The sequence below is a fragment of the Ambystoma mexicanum genome, chromosome 6p (genome assembly GCF_040938575.1).
Source record: "Ambystoma mexicanum isolate Mex_15411 chromosome 6p, UKY_AmexF1_1, whole genome shotgun sequence".
Classification (NCBI taxonomy): domain Eukaryota; kingdom Metazoa; phylum Chordata; class Amphibia; order Caudata; family Ambystomatidae; genus Ambystoma; species Ambystoma mexicanum.
Window position 1 is genome coordinate 375,029,758 of NC_090935.1, and position 25,465 is coordinate 375,055,222.

At 43.8% G+C, this 25,465-nt stretch overlaps 1 protein-coding gene across 3 annotated transcripts in view; it reads left to right on the plus strand.

The window, feature by feature from the left end:
- Window positions 1-25,465, plus strand: part of WDR70 (WD repeat domain 70) — a 2,341,596-nt gene that overhangs the window by 1,582,136 nt on the left and 733,995 nt on the right. The window lies entirely within an intron of this gene.

The following is a 25,465-nucleotide window of genomic DNA, read 5'->3' on the forward strand; positions in this document are numbered from 1 at the left end:
AGCTAAGTGTCTACTTTTGGTTAGGTCCGAAATTAATCTTTTAGAGGAAGTGATAAGAACATAAACTGTCTGCCACTGGACACATGTGAGAGAAGGTTATGTTATGTTACGGGTATTTGTAAAGCACACATACTCCCTAAGGCATCAATGTGCTAGAGGAGCGAAGGGACGGAGCAAGAAAGAAAACGGGCCTAAAATAGTAACATTTGGATTGGATTAAAGGTTGCAATGAGGAATTTTGGTTTCAGTGCTAATATCTGGTTTCTCTCACAAATTTCCTGCTCTCACTCTGAGAAGCACCAAGACTGGTCTGTAATATTAATGCAACATAACTACATTTCTACATCCGGTCTTTTTAAATGGTAAAGTTTACATATGAAATATATGCAGTGGTACAGGCACATCTTATAAACTGTTGAATAAAAAGAACTCAATCCCCCCACCACCATCTCATGGTTACAGCTCTGGTGTTAGCAGGGGGCAACATTTAAATAACGTAAGTTACCAGCTGCAGCCGATATACCTCCATCCCTTGGGCTGGAATGCCATTAAAATAAGGCAAAATCACAAGTGAAATTTGTAAACTTTGCCTGGTCATAAACACTTGAGTAAAGACAGTTGGAGAAGGTTCTTGGAATCTTTGGCTGTGCATTCTCACTGTGGAGTAATGGATAACGGTGACACTGAACATTCATGTGTGGGAAACAGCAGCATTCCTTGTAGCTGCACAATACAAGCATCTTTTATAACAAATGAAGTGGTACATACTGTTTACATCATTGCTGTTTGTGCAATTGTTCAAAATATCCAACACTCTAAGAGTAAAGTTGAGCAATGGATTGGGCGTTCCAGCACAATATTACCTTGTAGGTGTGGTTTAGGATATGGGTCTAGCCAGCTTGTGTGTAAGTTCATTTAAAATGTTTAATTCCGTAGAGTTGGTTGGACGGTACAATACATAGGAACATTTTGAGATGTGTGTGTGTATGGATATAGATGTCCTGCTGTCGTTTCAAGGTCCTACCTTCTATTTAAAATACAAATAATGTAAAGATTCCTTGTACGCATCACAGTTATGCTTTGTGTAACATACTTTGCAGCTGGTTCTCCTGGTAGTACTATGCGTGCAGCAGAGTATTATCAAAGACACAGGACAAACACAGCAGGGATTCCATTTGCCTGCTTAGTACTGAGCAGCTTCTGTAAAGATGGTTGCATGGATATCTTTACAGGACACCTTTAACAGCTGTGAAACAGTTTGTTCCTTTGGCACACAGTTTTTGTTCTCATCCGTCTATGGCTTTGGGTAGCCTTTCACAGGTTTGTCGATGCACTTACGCATTCAGATTTTCTGTCCTTGCCGTTATAGCTTCTCTATGATCTATATCATGCTTGCACCTTTTGGGCGGCCACAGACCTCTGAAATGTGGGGCGGGAGGGAAATTAGTGTTTGCTTCTGAACATCATATTAGTGCCATCTGTGGGAACTGTGAAGGCATCATGTCTAGTCCTCTGTCTAGTCTTTAAATCTCTCCATAATCTTGCTCCCCCATATCTCTCCTCTCTCCTCTTTCTACACTTCTTCCCGCTCCCTTCGTTCAGCTGACCACTTCCTGCTCACCGTCCCTCCTTCCCCCATGTGCCTCCTCCCGTTTTCGCTCCTTCAGCTCCTAGCCCCCCTGCACTGGAACTCCTTACCTCTCTCAATCCGCGCTATACCTACTTTTTCCTCCTTCTGCATTTCTCTGAAAGCTCTCCTTCTCCACTCCCCGCCATGAAACCTTCCCCTACTCTCATTCTCTTCCTTCCCTCAAATCTTCCCTATGATCCTCTCTCTTCCCTCCCCCTTCCCTTTACCCTCCCTCATTTTCACCATATACCCCTTCTGTTTCCCTCCTCCTACCCTTCCTCACCCCTTCCCTCTCCCCTCACAGATTAATTGCTCTACTTACTGTTTTATGGGTTTGATTCATAATTGTAAATTGCTTCTACTGTTCTAATGTTCTATGTATACTGTTATAATGTAAAGTGCTTTGGATTAAAGTGCTATATAAACACAATAAATACAAATAAATACAAATACAAATGAAGGACACAGACAACAGATTCACTTTTTAAAATGATCACCTTTATTAACTTAAATGTCAGGATGGAAAAAGGCCTACCGTACCCTATACTAGGATTTCCCTACCTGAAGAAAACTAAGGAACGTCTGAGTCAAGGAGTTAAACTGAAGAATCTGTCTGTATCCAAAGCCTATACTTGCACTCACAACTAATTATATACAATGTATAGGGATATCGGCAACCAAAGGAAAGCAGTGTTGAACCCAAAGTTCTGAGAGTCTTCCAGCTTGCAGCTTCTTTTCAACCCCCTTCCCCAAGTGTGGAATAGTTTTTGTGGAAGTATTTGTTTAATACAAACAGGAAATCTGTTAACTATGCTACTGTGAAGTATTTGCTCATCTTAAATTTAAATTGTCTTGCCGAAGAATAGGCAAAACATCTGATACAATTGAAATTATCGAGTAACCTCCAGGCAAAATCATTTGTGAGATGACTGGGTGGAAGTTAAAGTCGCTTTTGGTTGCTCTCAGTCACCATTTGGTCCCATTTCTAGTTGTTTTTTACTTTGAATTCATGTTACTATCAAATGAAAGTGTCTTAAATTTTATGAAAGTAATGGAGACTGATCTTCTTTTTACTTAACGATTTATCTGATTTTTTTTCTGTTCTCGTTTATGTATAACTTTCATGTTGAATGGTTGGATTTGACCCAGCCATAACAACTTATAAAAATAAAAAAAAATAAAAAATCTTTTCATAACAAAGTCTCATAATGATCCTCCATAAACCAAAAGGGAAATAGTTTGAATCAGGACTCGCGGTTCCCTTCCCCAAGTTCAAAACAGTTCACAATTTCCGTTTTTTACCTTTCGTTGGTTGATTTGCTTGTAATGTGGTATTTAGAAAAGACAATCTGCTTTATTTTGGTTCAGTTCGATGTTTAAATAGGCTTATTTATTTTAGCGATAAAGATTTCTTCCTGTTTACACCATTGAAATGTCTATTTTGCAAATTGGAACCTTTCGGAACAGCTCCTTCTCTTTTCTCAAGGTGCACTGCCCCTTTAACACTTGAAGTGATTGTTAATTCATTGAATAGTTCAGACAGAGATTTTCGAGAATATGTTCCGCTCCTTCCAGACCCACCCGACCACTCCGCTGCAATGTATACTTTCACAATCACTGGTTCCTTCAACGCGCTCGTGGTCAGTTTCCAACCAGGTTTCCTGGTCTCTGAAACTCACCAGCTTTCTCTGCATGCTCCCTCTGTATTGCGCTGGACTCGCTTCAACTTGATTGCCTCCAGGGTTCCCGCCTCTACCCCTGAGACACGCCTGCTCTCTTGCATCGCCAGGCGAGATCAAGCACTTTGCCTCTTTGTTAGAAGGCCAGGCCTTCAGCATGCCTCCTTCTCTTGCCTCTGTTCTCACGCCATCCCATTTCGGACCGCCAGCTACTGCAGTCCCTGGTATTCCGACCCTTGTCACACGGCAGCTCAGCATACAATGGCTCCCAGCAGTATCTCACCTTTCTCCCCCTCCCTGTGCTCTTTTAGCGTCCCACCTTTTATACACCTGTAGTTTGTGAATGAGCTGCAGGTGTGAGTCCTCTTTCAATTGCCTGACTATAGTTAGGGTTATTAGTGAGTTATGTCTGGTCTTTGTAGTGGTATTCCTCTGAGGCTCTCTTCCTCGTCTCAGTACCAGAGTGGTGTAGTTGCATGTTGGTATGTATGACTCCTAGTAGTCTCTTCCTCGTCCCAGTACTAGAATGACATGACTGAGACAAAATAACGGAAGCTGGTTTTCAATAACTCATAAAGGTTGAAGAAGGGTTGGATGTCATTAGCAAAGTCATTAGCAAAAGGGGTATACCATGGCTTGCCTATCTTATATTTAACCCTTTTTGCTCTCTTTCTGCTACCTCTTGACTGATGGTCTCTCATACCCTTTTCTTGGTCAAAGTGACATGCCTAGCAATACCCCATTACTGTCCTTGGAATGGAGGGTTTTCCTGGAAGGGGAATGGGGAATACTGCGTCTCACGTGAGTTTATTTTCCTCCCAATCCTCAAGGACCCCTCCACCCATGTGATCCTATCTCGCTTCTCTACCCCGAGGGTCGGGATCCAAGAGTGATGGCCTTTCCCTGGCAACCTGTGTCCCAAGGGAGTAGAAGTGAGAATACTCTCGGGTTTTTCACAGTACTCTTTCCTTGACTTAAGCATAGGCATGTGTTTAATATTGTAAAAATGATGCATCATTTTGAATTTTTACTTTTCTAAAGGGAAAACCCTCATTTTTGCAACAGTTTAAAAAATGTATGTCGTCTATTTGAATACAAAAGGGATTGGTTAACAAAGTGTGTGTGTGTTTTGATAGAACTCCAAAGAGTTTGTGAAGTGGCAAAAATAAAATAATTGAGGCTTTGGCTCTTTTGAATATTAAAGAGCATTTTGGGAAGATAAGAAATAACAAAGGGCTTTATATCTGTCATATATGTCTGCGAGAGTTACATGACTGAATCACTAAATACATAAAGCACGCTGGGTTTGGTACGAGTTTCCTTTTTTAAAAACTTTATTTATATTTTTAACAAAAGTCAACACAACACCACAGCTTTTGCAAATATCAAGCTTACGTACAGGTTTGGCCATCAAAGCCTTTAGCTGTCAACGTCGAATGACTGCTAACAGCTCAAAATTACTTGCAGTGTTGTGGATCTGCCAGACTGGGAGAAACAAAATTGGCTTTATATTAAAAAAAATGACAACCAGTAAATTAAAAATAAACTAAAATAAAATGCTGCTCCTCTGGCAATCTGACGCCCTAGACCTGGGCCTATTTGGCCTTGTTGTAAATAGATCTGTGCTTGAGGCCGAGATCTCTTTCCTAATTCCTGCATGCGGCCTTCAGTGCGCATTTCTATTCGGTCCACTGACAGTTGGTTGTTTTCAATGGATTGAAATGTTTCCTCGACCTTATGGACCGTCCCCTTTAGGGCCATGATTGACCTGGTGAGGCCACATTTTAGAGACCGGATCTCTTCCAGGAGCATGCGTATGTCCTTCGTTGAACCATCGGCGTCTTTGCCCGTTTGGGGAATGTCCTAGCTGTGTTGAGGTCCAGCGTGTTTTTGTCTAGGGGTCTCTGCCATCAGCCCCTGTTGATTCGTGCTTGTGCGCCTGATTGTGGCTTGTGTGCGCAGGAGGTTCCAGAGTGCTCATTCATTAAGGGGGTGACACCCCCCAGCGTAGGCAGTTTTCAGTTGGGCCCGCCACATGTTCTGCAGTTCCCTGGTGCTGTGAATTCTGTGTGGGCCCTCCTGGGACCACCAAATTTCGCAGGCCTCCTCTCGTGTGTGGCGGCTCCCACCGCACTCCTGATGGTACTACAGGGCTAATGGCCCAGAGCCCACCAAGGTTAGTTGTGTCCAAGCTTACTCCGTGCCCTCACTGTGCATGCCTGTGTGGTGGACCTGCTATATTATCAGCCACTTCTGGTGCCTTCTCTCTATCTACAGGACCACCTGCTGTTAACCTTCCTGGTGCTCACAAAGCTCTCTTCCTTGTGGCTGTTGGGGATGTGGTTGTGTTGGGGTGTTCAGGGAGGGTGGTCTAGCCACTGTGTTCCGATTGTATTATGTGCCCAGGTGTTGGTGCCCCGCTGTTTCACTTGCCACATGTTGGAGGCCTTAGCCCCTGTGCCATGTAATGGGGGGAGCCAGCAATCTATATGCTGGGCTTGAGGCTCGTTAGAGCCGTCTTGGACCACAGCGTCAACCCCTGCTGGTGTATCCACTGAGCCGTCAAGCTCTATGCAGGCTTACTGTAGTATCAGCACCTTACCCTCTGGTTTCAGCTGCTGTCCTGCTCACCAGCATAGCAGGGCCTATTGCTTTCCAAGGCTGCCGCCCACCGGGCCATTGAAGGCCTTTTCTGACGTGAGGTTGGGTCTCTGGCTTGTGTCCCGTGCTGTCTTTGCTGCGGCTCTGCAGGCCGTGATATGCCGGAAACAATAGTTCTGGATCCCCTGCAGAATCCAACATTTACGTCGCAGTTGCTCTGTTTTTGATAGTCATTTTCACTTGTCCTTCGCCGCTTTACGAGGGAGACGGTGGATTAAGCTTCCATTCTGTCTGCGCCCCCCTGGTTGTCGCCCAAGCAGGGAACGGTCATGATCTCTGCTTCCAAAAGATCAGGACTTGCCCGACTCCCTTGGAAGCAGACCCATAACCCCGGTTCCGAGTGTCAGCCAGTCCCAATTGGGACCTTTTGGACCCTGTCCTGGCGCCAGTGGCACCAGGCTCATAAAGATGCCCAGTCCCAGCGCTGGAAGCGCCGGGCTCATAATGCTTGGGTGGACTTACCTGCAGCAGACCATGCTGCTTACTTACCTGCCAGTTGAACCCCTGATCCTCTTCTGTTTGGGACTACTTTTCCTGTTGAAAGCAGGAACTCTTTTCTTACCTAGGCGTGGCTGTGGAAGGAGTCACCTAAGCACTACAGGAGGCTATTTAAACCACACCCAATGGATGAATCTTGCTTTGCGTTATTCTGCATCCTCTGCAGCAGAACGCTCATCGTGTCTTCTGCATCTGATCCTGGGCCTAAGGGAAAAAGGCTTACCATCCTGAATCCAGTCTTCAGCAACACCTATAAAGACAAGAAAGAACAGGTTAGCATTACGGTCTTCAGTGACAGCGCTTCTCTTACCTGGTCCATCGGCTGTCACCAACGCCTCGCGCTGCATTCCGGCATCTGAAAGACAAAGGCTTACCTACTCTTCACGTGCTCCGGAGGTCTTCGCACTGCATTCCGGCATCTGAAAGACAAAAGCTTACCAACTCTTCGCACGCTCCGGAGGCCTTCGGCGCTGCATCCCGCATCTGAAAGACAAAAGAAGGTGCGTTTAAAAACATTGGGTAACTTTATTACTCACGTGCCAGTACTCCTTCCCACGCCGAACCCAGTGGGTATTCCGGCACCCTTCAGCAGCTCCGAACTTGTACCTGCAAGATAAAAGGACAGTTAGTGCGCATCGTGAAGCAGGCAACAAGCGCTTACTTACGTGCTTCCAGGCGCTTCTATTCCTCACACGGGTTCCATCCTCAACTCACTTCAGCCCGTCATCCGCCATCGCCGGAACCCCGCAAAACAAGAGACATCATTACAAAAGACTTTTAAAGACATTTGAAATACTCGGAGCTTACTGTTCGTGCAGTAAACGACGGACAGCAGTCCTCTGAGGTCAAGAGGCCTGCACCCTTATCCAGTGAAGAAACTGGTTACGGCACCCTGCCCCGAGGCAGATGGAGAGTTCGGCGTTCACTTACCTAAGGTGAGAGCGTTAACCTTTGGGGTTCTACAGGAGAAGAGAAGGGGAAGAAGAGAGAGACACCCAATAACCCCAGTTCATTAATCCCATATTTTCTATCTGCAGACATCTTACTCTTCGAGTCAGACATACAGTGCACAGAGGTCCAGCCCAAAGAGCCAACCGTGTGTTACACATCACCTTTGAAGATACGGTATTCGCCCAGTCAAGACCGGCGCCTCTGCGGGAATCAGGTGAGCGTTACAGGAACTTTTAGTATTAAGACAGGTAGAACACAAAGGACCTAAACTGTCCCAAAGCCTAGGTTTCCCTGCCGTGCTCTAGAAAGGAAAAACCTAAAAGGGTGCTTGTCAACATGTATTACAAAACAAGAAAAGTCTACTGCATAGATTCCTATGCTAATATGATATATGTCCCTGCCACTAAAAAAGAAAACCATACATTCAAGAGAGGTACAGTTAGGGCCTTTGTCCAAACGAAAGAATGGTGGCGGTTTCTGACCTCCACCCTGATGTCTCTTTATAAAAAGGGCCAGTTGCACAGTTGAAGCCAGTACACTGAATGCCTCTTCATTCTCTCTCATCTCTCTCGCTCTCTCCCTCGCTCTCTCGCTCTCTCTCTCTCTCTCTCTCTCTCTCTCTCTCTCTTTTCCTTCCTCTCTCCCTCTCCCTCCCTATTCCCCTCTCACCTTCCCCCATTCTCTCCCTTCCCTCATGTGGTTGGTTGTCAGTCTATGGTTGATCTTTCACCCTGGTCTACCAGGGTTTTATCTCAGTCGCCTGTTTTCTTTCTCACTTGGGAACCCCTGGTTCATAAGCCCACTCTAGGTGTTCTTTGTTTTCCCCACCAAGGAAACTCCTGGCGCACACTCCAGCTGGGCACCTCCCTGTCTTTGCCTGGCCTTGGGGTTTCCTTCCGCTCACCCCTCCTTGGGATCTCTGCTCCTTCATCCCGCCTTGGGGTTTTGATTTTGTCACCCTGCCTTGGGGTCTGGTTTTCTTCACCCCACCTTGCAGTTTTGATTTTCTCACCCTGCCTTGGGGTCTGGTTTCCCTCACCCTTCTTTGGGTCTCATTTCTCACACCTCGTCTTGGGGTCTTGTGGGGCCTTGCTGCCCTTCTTCAACTTCCCTGGAACCACTTCATACCTCTGATTTCCAGGTGGTGCTCCTTGGGAGAGTCGGTTAGTTCGATCTGCATGGTGCTGCTTCTTCTTCTTCTCCATAGTGTTCCGCAGTGGGCATAACTTTCCCTCTCTTCCCGTTAATTTCCGGTCAGCATTTAGCTGTGGCATCTCAATACGTTGTTTGTCCGATTCTCTGTCGTCGTCTGCTTGCTCCTTGGTACTGTTATGTGCTTGGGGCTTCTGTCTCCAGGCCTGGCAGGGATTGTGAGCGTTCCGCAGGTTTTGCCGCTACTTGGGCAGCCACGCTGGCATGCCCTCCTTCTGTCCTGCCACACCTCCCAGGAGGATGTTCTCGAGCTTTTCCATCTTTGCAGGTTCCTCTTCTCTTACTTTCCAGTTCTGATTGGCTTTTTATTCCCCCATCTCAGCCATAGGGTGGGCCTATCCACTGCATTCTCTGTCCAAGCAAGAATGGTGCATACAAAGGGTTTGAAACCATACCAGCCATGTGTACAGGAAGTTTCCAATTGTTATACAGTTTAACACCAATATGGCCAACAAAGGTATTGGGTTCTTAAGACAAGAGAGGATAACTTCTAGGGATTTCCTGTCCTCTAAGGGCTTATGGAGTACATCCCCAATGGGATCCCGCTTGCCCTGTCCCTAGGGAGTGTTGAGCTTTGCAGGCTCACTTCTCTAGTCCCAAGGAGTGTGACTCCCCTTTGGGGAGAGGGGACGAGTTCCCTGGATTCATGATAGTACATCATTGAAGACATTTTTTAATGGGAACACATTGGTACCTTGCTGCATATGCTTTTAAATGAATAGCCCAGTCCTACTTGGTATGGACCTTTTTTTGGATTGCATTATGTTATTGATAAAGGTCAGACATTTAGAATGTGGCATAAATACACGCAGGATAGCGAGAGTGTAGGTGTATTGGGGTGGTAAAAAGGTTGATTCCATGAAAGGTGGAATCAAAAAAGTAGAAATGGGAAATGCTTGGTGCTGTACTTGTTTAGTTTTAGATCCATCATAACACACACATTGTTACACTCGGGATCTGCAACATCTAGCTCTCTAGAATCTTTGGTGTACAACTCCTGTCAGACAATACAGGGGTTGTAGTCCAAAACATTGAGTGTTGTAGGGTGCGGAAGCCAATACCAAACCCGAAACTAACTTTGTGAAGGTTTGTTTTGTAACTGTGTAAATAGAAACAGACATACTCGAAGCCACAATGAGAATTGTGTGCTGTTTTTATGATGTTTTATGGTGCAATGTATTTGTCACTTTGTAGCAGAGCGGACTGTGACGTGCGAGGATGTGTTGATGCTATGCTATGCGTTTTCAGGCCTTATCTTCATGACGTTGGTTAAGTGGTGAGAGTGTTCAAGTGCAGTGGCAGGAAGCCAGCGTGGCTGTGTTTAACATTCACCAATACGTTTTTGAATTGGCTTTTTTGAACATTGTTTTAGTGCTCTTGTGTTGATGTCTTCAAGCAATACAAATAGAACAAACAGTAAAAAAACACAGACTACAAACACCAGTGCCAGTTTACAGTACTGTATGCATGCTTAAGTACACTTGGATCTGCATGTACCGTCATGGCTTGGTTGGGCGAGGGGTTCACGCACTGACATGTTAGCTTTAGATAGACTCTTCATGAATCGAGATGCCATGAAATAACCCCTCCACCGATCAAATGGCACAGTTTCAGACCTGCTTGGCAACCAACATAGGTTTTATTTTAGATTTTTTGTTAAAATAACAATCCCAATGGTCTCTTATTTATTGTGACATTTTTATTGAAATGTGCGCTATGATTTGGCTGCCTTTCTTAAGGTACCTATTTAAAAATGTGAGTTTTGATAGAAATGTAACCTCCTGCAGTGTACTCGGTGCCACCTCTGTTCCCAATCTGTACCTTTTCACAAGGGACCCAGTGACTTTGTGGGTGGACTGCTCGCTTAGGGGAGGTGAGCGGAAGGAGGGGGCAGTGTGAGTACTTAAAGAATGTATTTTAAAACGTGGACCCTAACACTAAGATGCCGTTTAAATTGTATTTTTGCACAGAGCAGGGATCTTGTACCTGTCGCTCTCCAGCCTTTTTTGACCATATAAATAATGACTCATTCGTTACCATTGATTATGCTGGCTTGAGTTGATGGAAGTTGTAGTCTAAAACATCAAGAAAGAGCCGAAGGTGCAGGCCTAAAGGGAATAAAGCAAGGTGGTTGTTGTGACAAAATACCGAACAGTGTGCACTTGACACACCACACCAGATGACTCATTTCCCTATGGCACTATTATAATGTTAAGGAGTGTAGTACATTTCTGTTTCTACAGTTTGCGGATTAAGCTTTGACTTTGCAAAAGCAATTAAAAACACAATAAAATAGCTGGCAGGTGGCAAGAAGTGTCTGAAACGTGGTAATTAAGTAGAACTGGAAACGTTAGCACTAAATTGACTTTTCCCTCAGCCATCGATGCTATGAGATTAGCTGAATACTGCATTGCCTATGACACTAGCCTGTATTTTTTAATTCTGCAATAATAAATGTGAAGGAAAAGGCAAGTCTGTTTCCAAACAGACATTGGTGGAGATGGTTTTAGAACCCAGCTCCCACGACTGTACCTCCTCCAGAGTGCCATGTTGTCTCCACTTGCCAATCCAACAGTGTGCAGGTGAAGTCGCCAGAAGTGTGATGAGCATGAACACATTGCCATGCATCACCATGCAGTTCGCTCGGTCAGAACTTGCTCACGGACAGCACAGTGTCTAGCTAGAGTCGCACAAAGGACACAAGAGAGTTGCAGTTACTTTCTCTTTAGAATTATCGGTGATGGGGATAAGATACAAATCAGATGCCACTCACAGAGACAACATGTGTCTCATTGGATGCAAAGGGTTAATCGTGTGCCAGCTGATTTAGCAACTGTCGATAGCAGGAACTGTATGCTGATGTGAGACTTTGTATTGGCGGTGTAATGGGGTGCTTGTGATGTTGCTGAGCTGATGGGATCTAATTCATGATATAACTGTTGCATGTGTTACACCTACGTTTTAGAGATACTTTTCCTTTTGTTGATATGTCACGTGTATGTGGTATTATCTTGATGTACCAATTGGCATGCATAATCCGTGAAATCCTCCCATCACAATTAAAATACTAGCTCAAAGATTGGTAACTTAGTTAAAAGGACTATAAAAAATCATAAATCAATCCTATACTTTTCCAGAGTGTGAAGATATGCCCCTGTATTCTAACACAATAAAAAATACAGCCCGCTAGGGAAAATGGCCCAAGACATTCTTGCAAGGATAACAAGTATTTATTTCTTCAAACATAGGACTGCATCAGCAAAGAATTGTGCTGTCGCGGAACGTTCTGAGGTAGGTTGGCATGTGTGGTACATTATAAGCTCTAACAGTGTCACTAATGGCATCATCACATATAGTAAAACACTACAATACGGATTGGTAGAGGCCTATAGATTTAGGGCCTGCTCCATATCATTGGTTCATCTTCGTCTATCCATCTTTGTTCATGTGGGTGCTACTGGGTTCGTCATATCCGCGTTGAGCTGACCTAACAATTTATTAGCTACTATGACGCACAGTGTTATTCTTATGATTGTAATAATGCACCTGGCAGATACAGGGCTGGGCTTGGGGAAGAGCCGAGGTCACACTAACTCACACACTTCACTCGCTCCCAGGCAGATCAGCAACCCCCTAGATCCTCCACCTTAGTTTTAGGCTATAATTCTGTTGCCACCCTGCTGCACAAATCATATGACCCATTCCTGATGGCGCGATAGCCTTGCCTTCTGATCTTAGTTATCGACTGAGGGGTGTAAAAGTTTTATTGTCGGTGGTCTGGATTTGGAGGGTGCTGTGGTATGCAGGGATCATGGGATGAAAGTGTGGCAAAGCTGTATTTGTCATGTGGGGATCGTTGGGGGCAGGAGCGTCTTGCTATCTGCTCGGTGGGATGGTGCTGCCAAGAGGCGTTCGGCTCCCTACTCATGACCTTGCAGGGCGCATGCTTCCCAGGGCGTGAGGGCCTGTGACATGCTGAACAATGGAGGAGATTGTGAATTTGTCAGACCTGGCCAGGGTGAGGGTGGTGTTTGCGCTTATGCAAGGGGCCTAATGCTAACACACATGTTACTGTTCGCTGCGCGTAGACCTAACCTCCAAAATGGCTGCCAATTGCCTAAATGGCGTTCACAGCCGTATCTACCATGTAGTTTATAATGCATGTACGAAGGTGATCGCGCACCCCACTGCTGCCTGGATGTGCTCTATTAGTGTCTAGTTCTGTTTCTGTATCGCCGAGGGCAGTGTGAACACCCCCTCTCCTTCCCAACAAGAGTTCTGCAGTAATATCATGAAGATGCCCTGGACCCAATTTCAATTTACCATCTCCCAAACTGGCTGTACTGGGAGATGGGTTAAGTGCAGCCCTGACTACCCCATTCTTTTTGTCGTTACCAGGCGGATGTGCTTTCTAGTAATGTTATTACCACCTATGGGAACCTCTGCCAGGTACCGCCAGGCTTCTGTAATCAGCAGTAATGGACAGCCCATTTCTGTACTCTGCCGATAGACTCCCCTGTGAAAGACGTAAACTCAGTATCTCGCAGACATACACTCCATTAGTGATGGGTACATTTTAGGGCAAAGCTTTGAAGGCCATGACTTCAAAGTTACTTTAGCAGAAATGGCTGTTCCAGAACTGAGCCTGCTATCTTAAGAACAATCGTACTGCTGCTTTCGTAGTCATGTACAATTACAAGATAAAACCTTGGCTGACATTTTAAAGGCACACATGTCTTGCACAATTCTTTTACTTTAGCACCTGGAGTAGCCATGTCCCATTATTAACACCACGCTAGAAGACTGTCTCAATGAACTGGGTGAACACAAACAGCCTCAGAATAAACCCGGGCAAGATGGAAATCATGATTATATCCAAGCAACCATTACATCCCATTGTCCATAGAACTAGGAAAAGCGCTCGCCCCATCCGAAATAGTCGAAAACCTTGGAATCCTAATGGAGAATAAGCTTACCCTAGAACCATAAGTAAACGCAATAATCAAGAAATGCTTCTTTCACCTGCACACGATCAAAAGCTGCTACCATTCCTCTCCTTTATGCACAAAACACTGACCATCATCTCACTCGTCCAGTCCAGGATAGACTACGCCAACAGCCTATTCCTCGGAATGCCGTATTATCTACTGGCGAAACTTCAATATATACAGATCGCAGCGGCCAAGCTTCTCCGCAAGTCTCTCGAAGGGAACACATAATTCCAGCGCTAAAGATGCCACATTGGCTGCCAGTCAAAAACGAATCACATTCAAAACAGCGTCTGTGAGCACAAACTAGTCTATAGTAGGTGGGATTTTCTTGCTAATAATCTGGTAAAGTCCAGGACATGAAAAATTATGGGTTTGCAAGATGAATCTGAGACCTCGGTGAAGTTACGCCTGGTTCCAGTAAATCAGAAACCCAGAAAGTTTGCATCCAATAGTCCCTACGTAGTCCCTAGGCGCGCTCCGAGGAAGTGGGCCGGAAGTGGGCTGTGTGCTGTTGAAAGGACTCCCCATCTACTTTGCCCTGTGTCACTTTAGACTTCAAACTGGTACTTAAGTTTGCCACGAATCTGCAATGGACTTTAGAATGCACTTAAAATAATTTACTGGCATTACCCGTATCTATAGATAGTTAATGCACACTTTTCTTGTATTTTTTGTTAGACCACGTCCCCTTTATTCAGATCTGATAAAAATTCCTGACCGCGCGCTCCTGCGCATGCTCTCCAAGGAAGTGGGCCTGAAGTGAGCTGCCTGCTGTCCGCTGCTCGCAGCGCAGTTTAGCAGCGTGCTCCTACTCCTGTGCTCAGCCTCTGATACTGGTAGTTAACTCCATCTTATAGCTGTCTAATTTGAGTATTATGTGAGGGAAGGCGTGTGAAACACATTGCAAGACACTGGAAGCAAAAGTACTGAACGCAAGCTCTCGTACTGCAGTATTGTGAACGTTACCATTAACTGCCTTCCCGTGATTTACTCAACCGGCTCATTGTCATTCGTGGGTACTGTAATTTTTCGTGAAGTCTTGAATTCATTGGAGTTGGGATCTTGACACGTGTAGTAATAGCACCCTTATTATACTTTGTTGCCTTCTGTGTTTTGACTTGAGTCTGCCACATACCTGTGTGTAATTAGGAACACTCTGGGCCTCATTACGAGTCCGGCGGTAACCGTGCCTGAAATTCCAGCAGGTTACCTCCGGACTCGTATTACTATTCTGCCTCCGTGATTCCCAGAATTACCGGGGCATTACGACCCCGGTGACGTGGGAATTCCGGATGCGGAATTCGGTAAATCCCCATTCCCATAGGACTCATTGGGAATGGGGAAGTGGAAACACCGGTACCATCTCGTGATGGTGCCGGTGTTTCCACGTCCGCCTGCAGGCTGTTGGTGTTAAACCCGCCAGGTCAGACCTGGCGGGAATGACACCCCCGCCTGCAGGACTCGAGATCACCCGGTATGGAAACAGCGGTGGCGGCGGGTTAACCGCCACCGTTATTTCCATACCGGGTGACTCGTAATGAGGCTAACTGTATCCATACATACCGGTGTCACTCGTCTGAAATTGGAACTTCACAACTATGGCGAGTAATCTGCAAAGTGGCAAATTAAACAAACCAGCGGTCCCTAGTATTAAGGAGGGTCCCACCTCTACACCTTCTGAGAATGCAAAGTTGATGGCAAATCAAGTGGAAGGGCCTTGTAATTCACATAATGATGCAAACCTTGCATCTCTGGTGGAGGTAGCAAAGTCCCATTTGCATAACGCTGGCAAGACTATCGAATGTAAAAATGACAAAGAACACATAGACTTGGTTTATTCTTCCATGAATTCAGTCAGATGTGATTAGAAATCTTTTCGCATTAAGGACATGTATGATGGTGATTTGTCCATCCAACAAAGTTTCCTCAGTGTTAGAGAACTGATTCTTCTAACACCTATGGCTATAGAAAAGCTCAACCCGTCTGGTGATCATAAATCAGATATTTCAATGATGGGGTCAACTGTCATGGCGGAACTATCTAAGCGTGCACGCTTATCGCTTGGGCCTTCTATTCTTGCCTCAGGCAGAAAAGGAGGTATAGAGCATGTCCATTTGCACCAAGCAACTGACCGAGAGGTCATTTACAATGTTTAACCATCAGCACGACACATAGAGCCTGCTCTAGATGTGGGCAGCATTAAAATCAGTTCATTTGATAACACCCATCAGGAATCTGCCAATAAGGCAGTGTTCTTAGCTGATCCCTCGGGCATCACCGCCAACTTAATTACTAGTCCTAAGCAAGGGATTTGTGGGTGCTTGAGCGATGTAGAGCCAACTTCCCCTCCCAGAATAAATTATGATCCAGCACATACCATTTTCTCTGGACCCTCTCCAGTTGTCCACACTTCGGAAACCATGGATTTCCAGTTCCCTTTCATGAGCCGGTTTCTAAATCTTCTTGACAAGGGTCATGAATTAACCCACCTTGAAATAAGATCATTAAAATTATCTGAGCTAATAGCTAAAACTATCATGATAGAAGTCATGTTATATGGTAGCACAAATAAGGTTTTTGTCAACAGCGAGGGAGCTGAAAGTGGCTTTGTATGTAAAACTATTCAGTCCATGGCTTCCCATACTGATTTCCTCTGCACTAAGGTAAAGACCTCACAAACAGACATTGCAGGTAATCCAGCACTGTTCTTGAAGCAGTCATTTTCACAAGTGGTGCTTGAGCAAAAAGAAGAAGTGGTTAGTGACATGAATGAAAATGAAAAACAATCTCAATCCTCTAAACTCGAAAGTCACAGCAGACTTGAGGACATGATTGCCAAAACTGCCAATAACCTGACACGGTTGGCCAGTCACATTGGTCTATTTTTGGAAATTAGTGACGTTCCGCCATCTCCGGCAGCGATGGAGAGTCCCTCTGCCCTGGTTCATTTACTTGAACAGGGGCAGAATGAGGATGCAGCGGAAGATTCTCCAGGTAAAGACATCTTAAACTGTGGGACGGACACAGATCTGACTGAGTCTAAGAAGGGTGGTTTTATGTCTCGTAAACAAAGACGACTACATCAAAGGGCTCTAAAACGAATAAAAAATTAAAAGAGCTCAGATTTCCAACAAAAAAGCTAAAAAATAATGAATTGCACAATTTGCAAGAAGGAGCGTTAGATTTGGATCAATGACATGCAGAAAGCAAGAAAGCTTTGCATCTTCAGCACTCACAAGCTGATAACAGCCTAGGGAGTGGCAATAAAAAGGCATTAGGTGACTCAAAAAAAAAACAAGTCAACAAAAAAACAAACTCATGACAAAACATCAACAATTTCAGTGCCAATTGGTGATGGGAAACTTGCAGGTGCACAAAAAAACTTCAATTGCTGTAGAAGAAGTGGGATGCAAACCAACACAACTGTCTGCCTTTTATCCTGTTAAGGTTGTTTCTACCAAGCTCCTACGGCAGACCAATGTAATAGACCTAGGAACTCCACCACAGCTCCTTACAGTACAACTAGAAAGGCCCAATTTAGACAGTCATGGTGCTAAATCAGAGGGCTAGAAACTAAAAGGCAATGACTCCAAGTCACCTCAGGTTGAGTACAACAATGTAGAGGCTCAATCACCTGCTGGTTTAACTGGATTGGAGGCGACTGGAGAGGAAGTGGAGCTGACGGTAGAGAAGGAGAGGTCTTCTGCAGAAATCTACTACAACGCCTCACTGCTACACAATCCGTCTACTGTATTGGGCTGGATAAGTGACCCTGCTATTCATGGTACTGCACGTCTGAATCGTGACTTCATATTCAAAACTTTCTATAAAATCCCCATGCTTAGACTATTACATTCTAATAAGGTTGAATCGGTGAGATTAGCAAATGTTAATGACTGTAGGATGATTTGTAAAATCACATCATCCATTGTCCTAAAACAGATTTGGGAATTTCAGCAAGATTTTTCATCCTTGGGGTTGAATTTGTTTGCTATGTGATGAGGAACAGGCCCAACAGTTTTTGAACCATGTGACACCAAAGCCAGCAAATACTTCTGCCAAGATAAGTAATGCTGATGCGTCATCTGTTATGGCTTCTGATGCCATAGCCCAATTAGCAGTGATTGCCTCCAACATTAAGGACTGCTCTTGGATCGTCAACTTAGTAAATGCTTTGACAACCATTGCACCTGATAAAAATCTACGGTAGCCATAGACTTATTCAAGTGTACTCTTGGAATGTATGTGGCTATCATAACTTTTTTATGGTTTTAAAGTCAAACTCTTTATTTGACATTCCAGCCATTATACTTCTGCAAGAGACTATGTTCTTAAAGTACATGACCATAAGTGGATATACCACCTTCTCCAGTCCTGCCACAAAATACGGACTGGGGCGACTAATAGGGGGTCTTGCAATACTAGTGAATAACAGTATAAATGCTTGTACATCAGTTTTCTACTCCTCTAGTAACATCCTTGCCATTGATATGGCAATGAAAAACTGATGTTGGTCACCTTATACTTTAATTCACACAATCACAATCTGGCTGCAGTTATGAACATCTTGGACTCGATATTTGAAAATGTTGTCATCTGTAACAACTATGAGGGCATCATTGTTGGAGGTGATTTTAATGCTAATTGTAAAGATGAGCAGAGCGACTGTAATGCCCACAAGCGTTCTCATAATGAGCACAAAGCTTTAGCGCTTGGACAGCGTTGGAATGACTACTTTCGTGCTTGGAACATGAATGTTGTCAGATTCAACCCAAACACGCTACAATATACATGGCATAGAGAGCAGTCGTTCTCAACCATTTATTATTTTTTCTTCTCTGCTAAACTGTTGAAACTCTGTTCTCCAAGTACTTCGATTGACATGGGAAATAGCGATCATTGTCTAATTGCAATTGATTTAGAGCTGACATGGGTCCATCTTAATACTGTTCCAGAATTGGCTCTGGCTGAAATGGAGCGTCTCCCTAGCACAATTCGTTGGAATACATTTTTGTGTCAAAAACTTATGGATAGCCTAGGCATGGCAATAATATATGATCCCATGATGCGATATTCTGTACAAGATTATGCTTATTTGGAAAGTTTTAATAACGGTATCATACGTGAATGTTTGGCATGGCTTTCTGATATTTATCAAACCAGGCAAAGACAACATCTTCAGTTTTTTGACCCACATATAACTGCTTTAAAAAAACAAAAACATAACGATCTGAGACAGTTGGCAGGACAAAGAATTTCTATGGGTAAATACACTACAATGAAGAAGTGCATTTTGCAGAAGTACAGTCTTGCACGTAGAAGTCACCGTCATTTATTACATATTCATGACAATCAAAAAATGGTCAATGCAAACATGACACAAAATCTATTTGGAAGTGGTTCTTGTACCACTGACAGGAACATGCCTAATAGCATCTCTGCACACACATGGTCTCTGTTTATTTCTGAAACCTTCAAACTCCCCAATCATTATCAACTTCAAGAAATTAACTGATCTACCATGTCTCACTTGGTCCATTGATGATATCATTTGGGCCATAGGCAAACTTCACTTTTCAATGGCCTCGGGGCCTGACAGCATACCGGCATGTGCCTTGAAAACGGATGTATCATTTTGGGCCAAGATCTTGTTCTTAAAATTTGAAAACATCTTCAGTACAGGTACCATCCCAGATTCTTGGCACACAGCTCTTATTGTTCTGATTCACAAAAAGTGCAATCCTGCAGAACCCATAAATTACAGGCCTATAGCCCTAATGGATACCTCCTATAAAGTCTTTTACATACTACTACTGCAAGAATTGGAAGAACACATAAAAAGCCATGGTATTCTATCACAGAATCAAACAGGTTTTTGCAAGCAAATCAGCATGGCAATTAATGCCACAGTGTTATCTCATTTGTTATATTCTTGTAAGAAAGCTGCGGTGGGAACAATTTACATGGCCTCTTTACATTTATGCTCCGCATTTGATTGCGTAATTCGTGACAAACTGTGGACTAAAATGCGAAAGTTGAGGTTCCCTGAAACCATCATTCAGATGTTGGTATTATTACACACGGACACAATTTTAAAAATCTGCATCAATAAGCAAGGTGATGTAACAGATAATATTCTTACCTGTACAGGTGTGAAGCAAGGTTGTAACCTTGCTTCAACCTTGTTTAATTTCTTCCTGGCTGATACTGAATCTATTTGGATTCACATTCTATATTTTCCTGTGAAGCTTGACCATTTGAAAATACATTGGCTTGCTTACTCAGATGATATTCTGTTACTTGATAAAAAACCTATGGGACTCCAAAACAAACTACAGGCCTTCTCTTCTTATGCCTTTGATCATAATTTACGTCCCAACGTAGGAAAATCAAAGATATTAATTTTGTCAGGAGGAAAAAAAACTCCTCGCTTCTGCTGGACAATTAACAATATCACGTTGCAAAGAATATCTGTGCTCAAGTATCTGGGCGTTGATGTCACAAATTATTTCTCCAAAAAACATTGGCACGATTCTTTAGTAGTCAAAATGAGACCCTTTATTTCTCAGCTAATGATAGTTTTACAAAAATACTACAAATTTTCTTTAAGTCCTGCAATTCAATTTTATATGTTAAAGATTGAAGCGGTATTGTTATACAATCTAGAATTATGTCTCCATGATATTAATTGCATTCTCAATTCCCTTCAAGCTTGTTTACGGAAGAAAACCTTGGGGTTGGCTAATCCCGTACCAAATGCTTGCATACGCATAGAACTTGGTCTTTCGAGTTTATCAGCTCGATTCTTATGGCGTCAACTGAAGCCATATGCTAAAATGTTGGACGTCCCACGAAATTCCATTTACGTAAAATTCTCGAGGATGCTGATTACACAGATCCACAATCAGTTAATCTGTTCAAAAAAAGAATGGATCTTTCGCTAGAACGTATTAACATCACTAAAGAAGATCTGATCACACATGCAGGATATTCCCCCCAAAAAATAATATCAGATGGATTGGGTCAACTCCCAAGAAGAAATTGGTTCCTACTTGTCTTACCAGGAATTTGCATTACACACACATAAAAGGTTACCAAGATGAATGTATGTTGAGTGTTTTCCAGATGCAAAAATATGTGACATATACATGCGGTTTCGCATGAATCAGCTACACTGTAAAGAACGTATTAGACATTGGCTTTCCTTTAATTCAGAGGGATGTCGCTTTTGCAATGTAACTTCACAAAAATAATCTAGAATTGCTTTTTTGGGGGGATAGGAATGTGATGAATACGGAGACATCACATGAAATGTTATGGGTCAAATGTATGAGCAATCCTCGCCTATCATTTATGTGTGCTTTGGGACGGTTACTTTGTAAAATTGAAAATGAATTACTACAAAAAATGAATTGTGTTGTAGTTGAGTGAAATGGATGCTTGACTTGTTTCATATAAGCAATCAAACAAATTTGGGTATGAGTTGTTATAGAAACTTTCATACTGATACAAAACGTTGTCCTTGATTTATATGTACTGACTCGTAGACGCTTGCTGTATAATGAAATGTTGTTGTTAAGAGCAACAGATGCTAAGAGTTTTGCTTAGTAATTCATGTCGGTATGATTTTAACTTTGAATGGTGGAAATTTTGTATTTTTTTTATATCAAGTTGTGTAATCTTGCTTTGTGATATGTTTATTTTGTACGTAACTTTTTCTGATGGTGTGAACAAATTTTTGTAAACTAAAACACACAGTATTAACAAAAAAAAATAAAGTAGACCCTATTTACAGATCTTGGGGATTGGGCCCTAGAATATTTTTCTTTACCGATTACGGGAATATAACCAGTACTACAACTACTTGAGTCTGCTTCCATTTGAAGGGCTAGGATTGTGTGCTGCTAATGGATGCAACCTTTCTGGGTTTCTGATTTACTGGGACAAGGCGTAACTTCACTGAGATCTCAGATTCATCTTGCAAACCCATAATTTTTCATGTCCTTTCCTGGACTTTACCAGATTATTAGCAAGAAGATCCCACCTACTATGGACTAGTTTGTCCTCACAGAACGTCGTTCTTTGAATCAAGAGTTAGGCTTTGAAAACGACCAGAGGGTCGAAACACGTGTTGGCTGTTCACATTTTGGAATGAACACTACAAAGAATGTTTTTAATCTTATTTTCCTATGGTATAATGTATTTCATTTGTATTTCATTATTATTTTAATTCCACCTGAGCGCGAGTTACCTTCCCACAACCATAATCTCTTGTTCTATATATTTCCAACATTGGTGAATGAATTGGAGGGGAAGGAGTTATCGCTACCGGTCCATGCCATATCTTTTTGTTATTTAATTTTTGAGTGGTCATTAGTGCACAGGTTCAACATATCAAATCCACCATACTTCTATTTTTTATAACACATTCAAAACAATGTGCATGACACAAGAAGCAATCCATGGCCAAAGAGCAGAATTCTTTTAAAAGAAAATCACCATTTACCAACTGACCTGAACATTCAGATCCAGCAAGAATATCTGCCTGGAATCCAAAGTACACACAAGGAAAAACTTGGTGGATCAGCATTCTCTTGCCTAACCACAGAAATGTGGAATTCCCTCCCGAGAGAAATACAAAACATGAAGAGCCATCTAAAGTTCTGAAAACTGCTAAAAACCTGGCTCTTCAACTCAGAACCGGATGACAACGAATGAGCAACACTCGGAACCCTCAAAATGAACACACAAATAGCAAGGCGGAGGACCAGACTGAACCACGAGAAAATTCAGGAAGGTGGAGAGACTTGCGAGTGGGAGGGAGGCCGGGGTGCATCCGTTCCCACGAAGGGCCCTACCAGAGGCTAGGGATTGAAATAAGAGCGTCTTAGGTTGAACCAAAGACAGAAGGCATTATAGTTAAAGGTGAGAGAATGGCGACCAAACAGATAAACTACACGGCCCAGGGAGCCCAAAGGCACAGGGAAGAGGCCCATGCCCCCCAAAGAGCCCAGGGAGGAGATGGTGGAAGCACACCAGGATATGCCCGGGGACAAAGCGGTGTAGACGACATCCATGAGTCTGAACACGCGGGAGGGGTGGAAGGGGCGGTGGAGCAGGCATCACCACTAAAAACCCATGACAACCCACAGCTCCGCACAACATATAGGAGGGAGAGCCACTCCCGCCCCATCACAATGCACAACACCGGCAGGGACACATGCCACTGGTGGCCAAAGCGGCGGTGGTACGATGGAGCACCACCACTAACCAACCCACTAAAAAACTCATCCCTCTGTCTACACCTCTCAAACCTTTAAACAAATGACAAACATACCTATACAGCACAACAAAAACTGCACACACTTCACTACACAGCAACAGCAACACATACCACACATAGCCTTGCACAACAGCACATGACTACCACTGACGGAAAAATCACATCTACGCTCAAACTGAACTGACGCTGTCAACAGCACATCACAGCTCTCTTGCGCTTTTTCCCCCGCTAAGTCCTACTAACTTACCATACCCTTTTGCTTTTCAGATCCGCCAGAGGACCACTCAGGAGCTGATAGTGCGCAGTATAAATATCCTTTAATATTGCATAACATTATCAGGAATCTCATAACATGTGCGTTATTGGGCGGTATTATCACCATGTTCCGAGCTTGTGCGTGCAACCCTCACCACACTCACTTCCCACTCACCCACCTCATTCCATTTCTTTAAAAAAAAATGTGAAAATGGCATAAATTAACCTTGTAATCATATGCCTTTTTCAGTAGCACCATCCCACACGCTCCTTGATTAGGGGTTTAAGATTTTACAGAGCCCTAATAATGCCTCTGTTTATGTGTATTGTAATAAAAGGTGGTAGCACTGGCAGCCCAAGCTAAGGTTTTAAATAGAACATTTGCAATTTTATTTTTTTATTTTTTTTATTTTTGTACCGATAATTACATTGTATAAAACTAGAGCTGTACCCTGTTTGATATATGCTTCAGAACAGTTACTGAATCTGGAAACTATTTGTAGGAAAAGTTCAGAAAGGAAATGTTGGCAAAGAGTGCTTAACTTGGAGTGGGATGGCCTATCTCTGTAATAGCTATGAGCTGGGGTTGGTATCCCTAAAAGCTTTTGTGAATTTGAGAAATGTGTGGCTTTTAGGAAGTATCTCCAGGCAAAAGATGGTACTCTGTTCAATCAGATCATCTATCTATCTATCTATCTATCTATCTATCTATCTATCTATCTATCTATCTATCTATCTATCTATCTATCTATCTATCTAAAATGCTTAGGTATGTTTCCATACTCAGCTGATGCAATTTATCAGTGTTAGGTTGCCCTCTGCTGTCCAAATGGCAAAATGCACAACTGTGTGCCCTTCCACTTCAACAACAGCTATCGTTTTAACAAACAGAATGAGCATGGTTCTATGCTGTCACCTTCACCGTGCACTACTACAAACATTCAAAATAATTTCAAGTTACTTCTTTCTACCCCCACTTCTCTTCACACAGGGCACAGTGGTCTCAGTTTCAATGAGCAGTTAATTACCTGCTCAACGTTTCAGTCTCTAAAGAGCGAATCGCTGTAAGACAAATGCCTCCTCATGAGCTGTGAGAAACCTGAGACGTTTCCCCCAGGTTATTCCTGGAGATCCTTTGTTCAGGTGGTCAGGGGAGGGCCATCGCTCTTGGACCCCAATCCTGGGGGCGGACGGCGAGGGAGCATCATCTGGGCAGGGGTTCCTTGGAGACAGCAAAAGGAGCGCCAATGGGCGAGGCGCAGTGTCCCACTTTTTCTGGTGCACCTCTTCCTGATCCCAGTAGTCTTTATGGGATATTGCCACCAAAATCCCCCTCCACCCCCACCCACCCACCAGTACTTTCCCTTATGGAAAAGGAGAAAACAGGGGAACTCAAGATTATCTGTAAACCCCAATAGGAATTCCCCTTCCCCCCGCCACAACACTACAAATCCCATAATCCCCTTCTTTTGAAATACACAAGGACTGGGACGAGGAAGAGGCAGATGGGAGACATGGGGATTACCCATTGGAATCCATGGGAATGGATTCCTATGGGCAGTCTCCATGTTGTCCCGATAATGAGGTAAGGCAGAGTCAGGCAGGGAGGGACAACTACACACACACCCTACTCCAATCAACTCTAGCTGGGAGTATAAAAGGAACAGCCAGTAACAGCATTGTGAGCGAGTCTGGGATGCTGAAAGGTACCGGAGAGTAGGAGAAAGCCCTAGTGAGCTGGAGAGACCTTGGGAGACATGGAGGAGGAGAAGAAAACCGCCCAAACCCTGGCCCTGCTACCAGAGAGGGTATTGCAGTGTGGATGTGTAAACCGCTTTCAGAAGGCAAGACCAGGGGCAGCTGGGATTGCCTGGTGGTACTCTCCCCTGTGCCAGTCAGATGAACCCAGGTCTCTGAGGGCATAGCTCTCAACCATTTGTGTCGCAAAGGCGGGTGAAAACACCCGATTTTATTTTTGGCGGGTGAGAGGCCCATTGAAACGAATGGGCGTGCCAGGAGGCTTGTGAGTCAGCGGTTTACAAGGCGGGTGACACCCGCCAAAAGCGTGTGAGTTGAGAGCTATGCTGAGGGGCAGATGGAGAGACCCTGGCCTCAGCAAATCAACCAGGCGAGACTCCTGCCACTCCACAAAGCAAGGAATGCTGTTTTGGGGAGCAATGAAGTAGGAGCAAAATAAACCCAAAGTCATTCTGGGACTAGGAGTTCAAAGATATTTTTATATGGAAAGTAGCTTAAATTGAAGAAAGGTCCGCGCCCGGCAGAGGGAGGCCCTATGGGCAAGAAA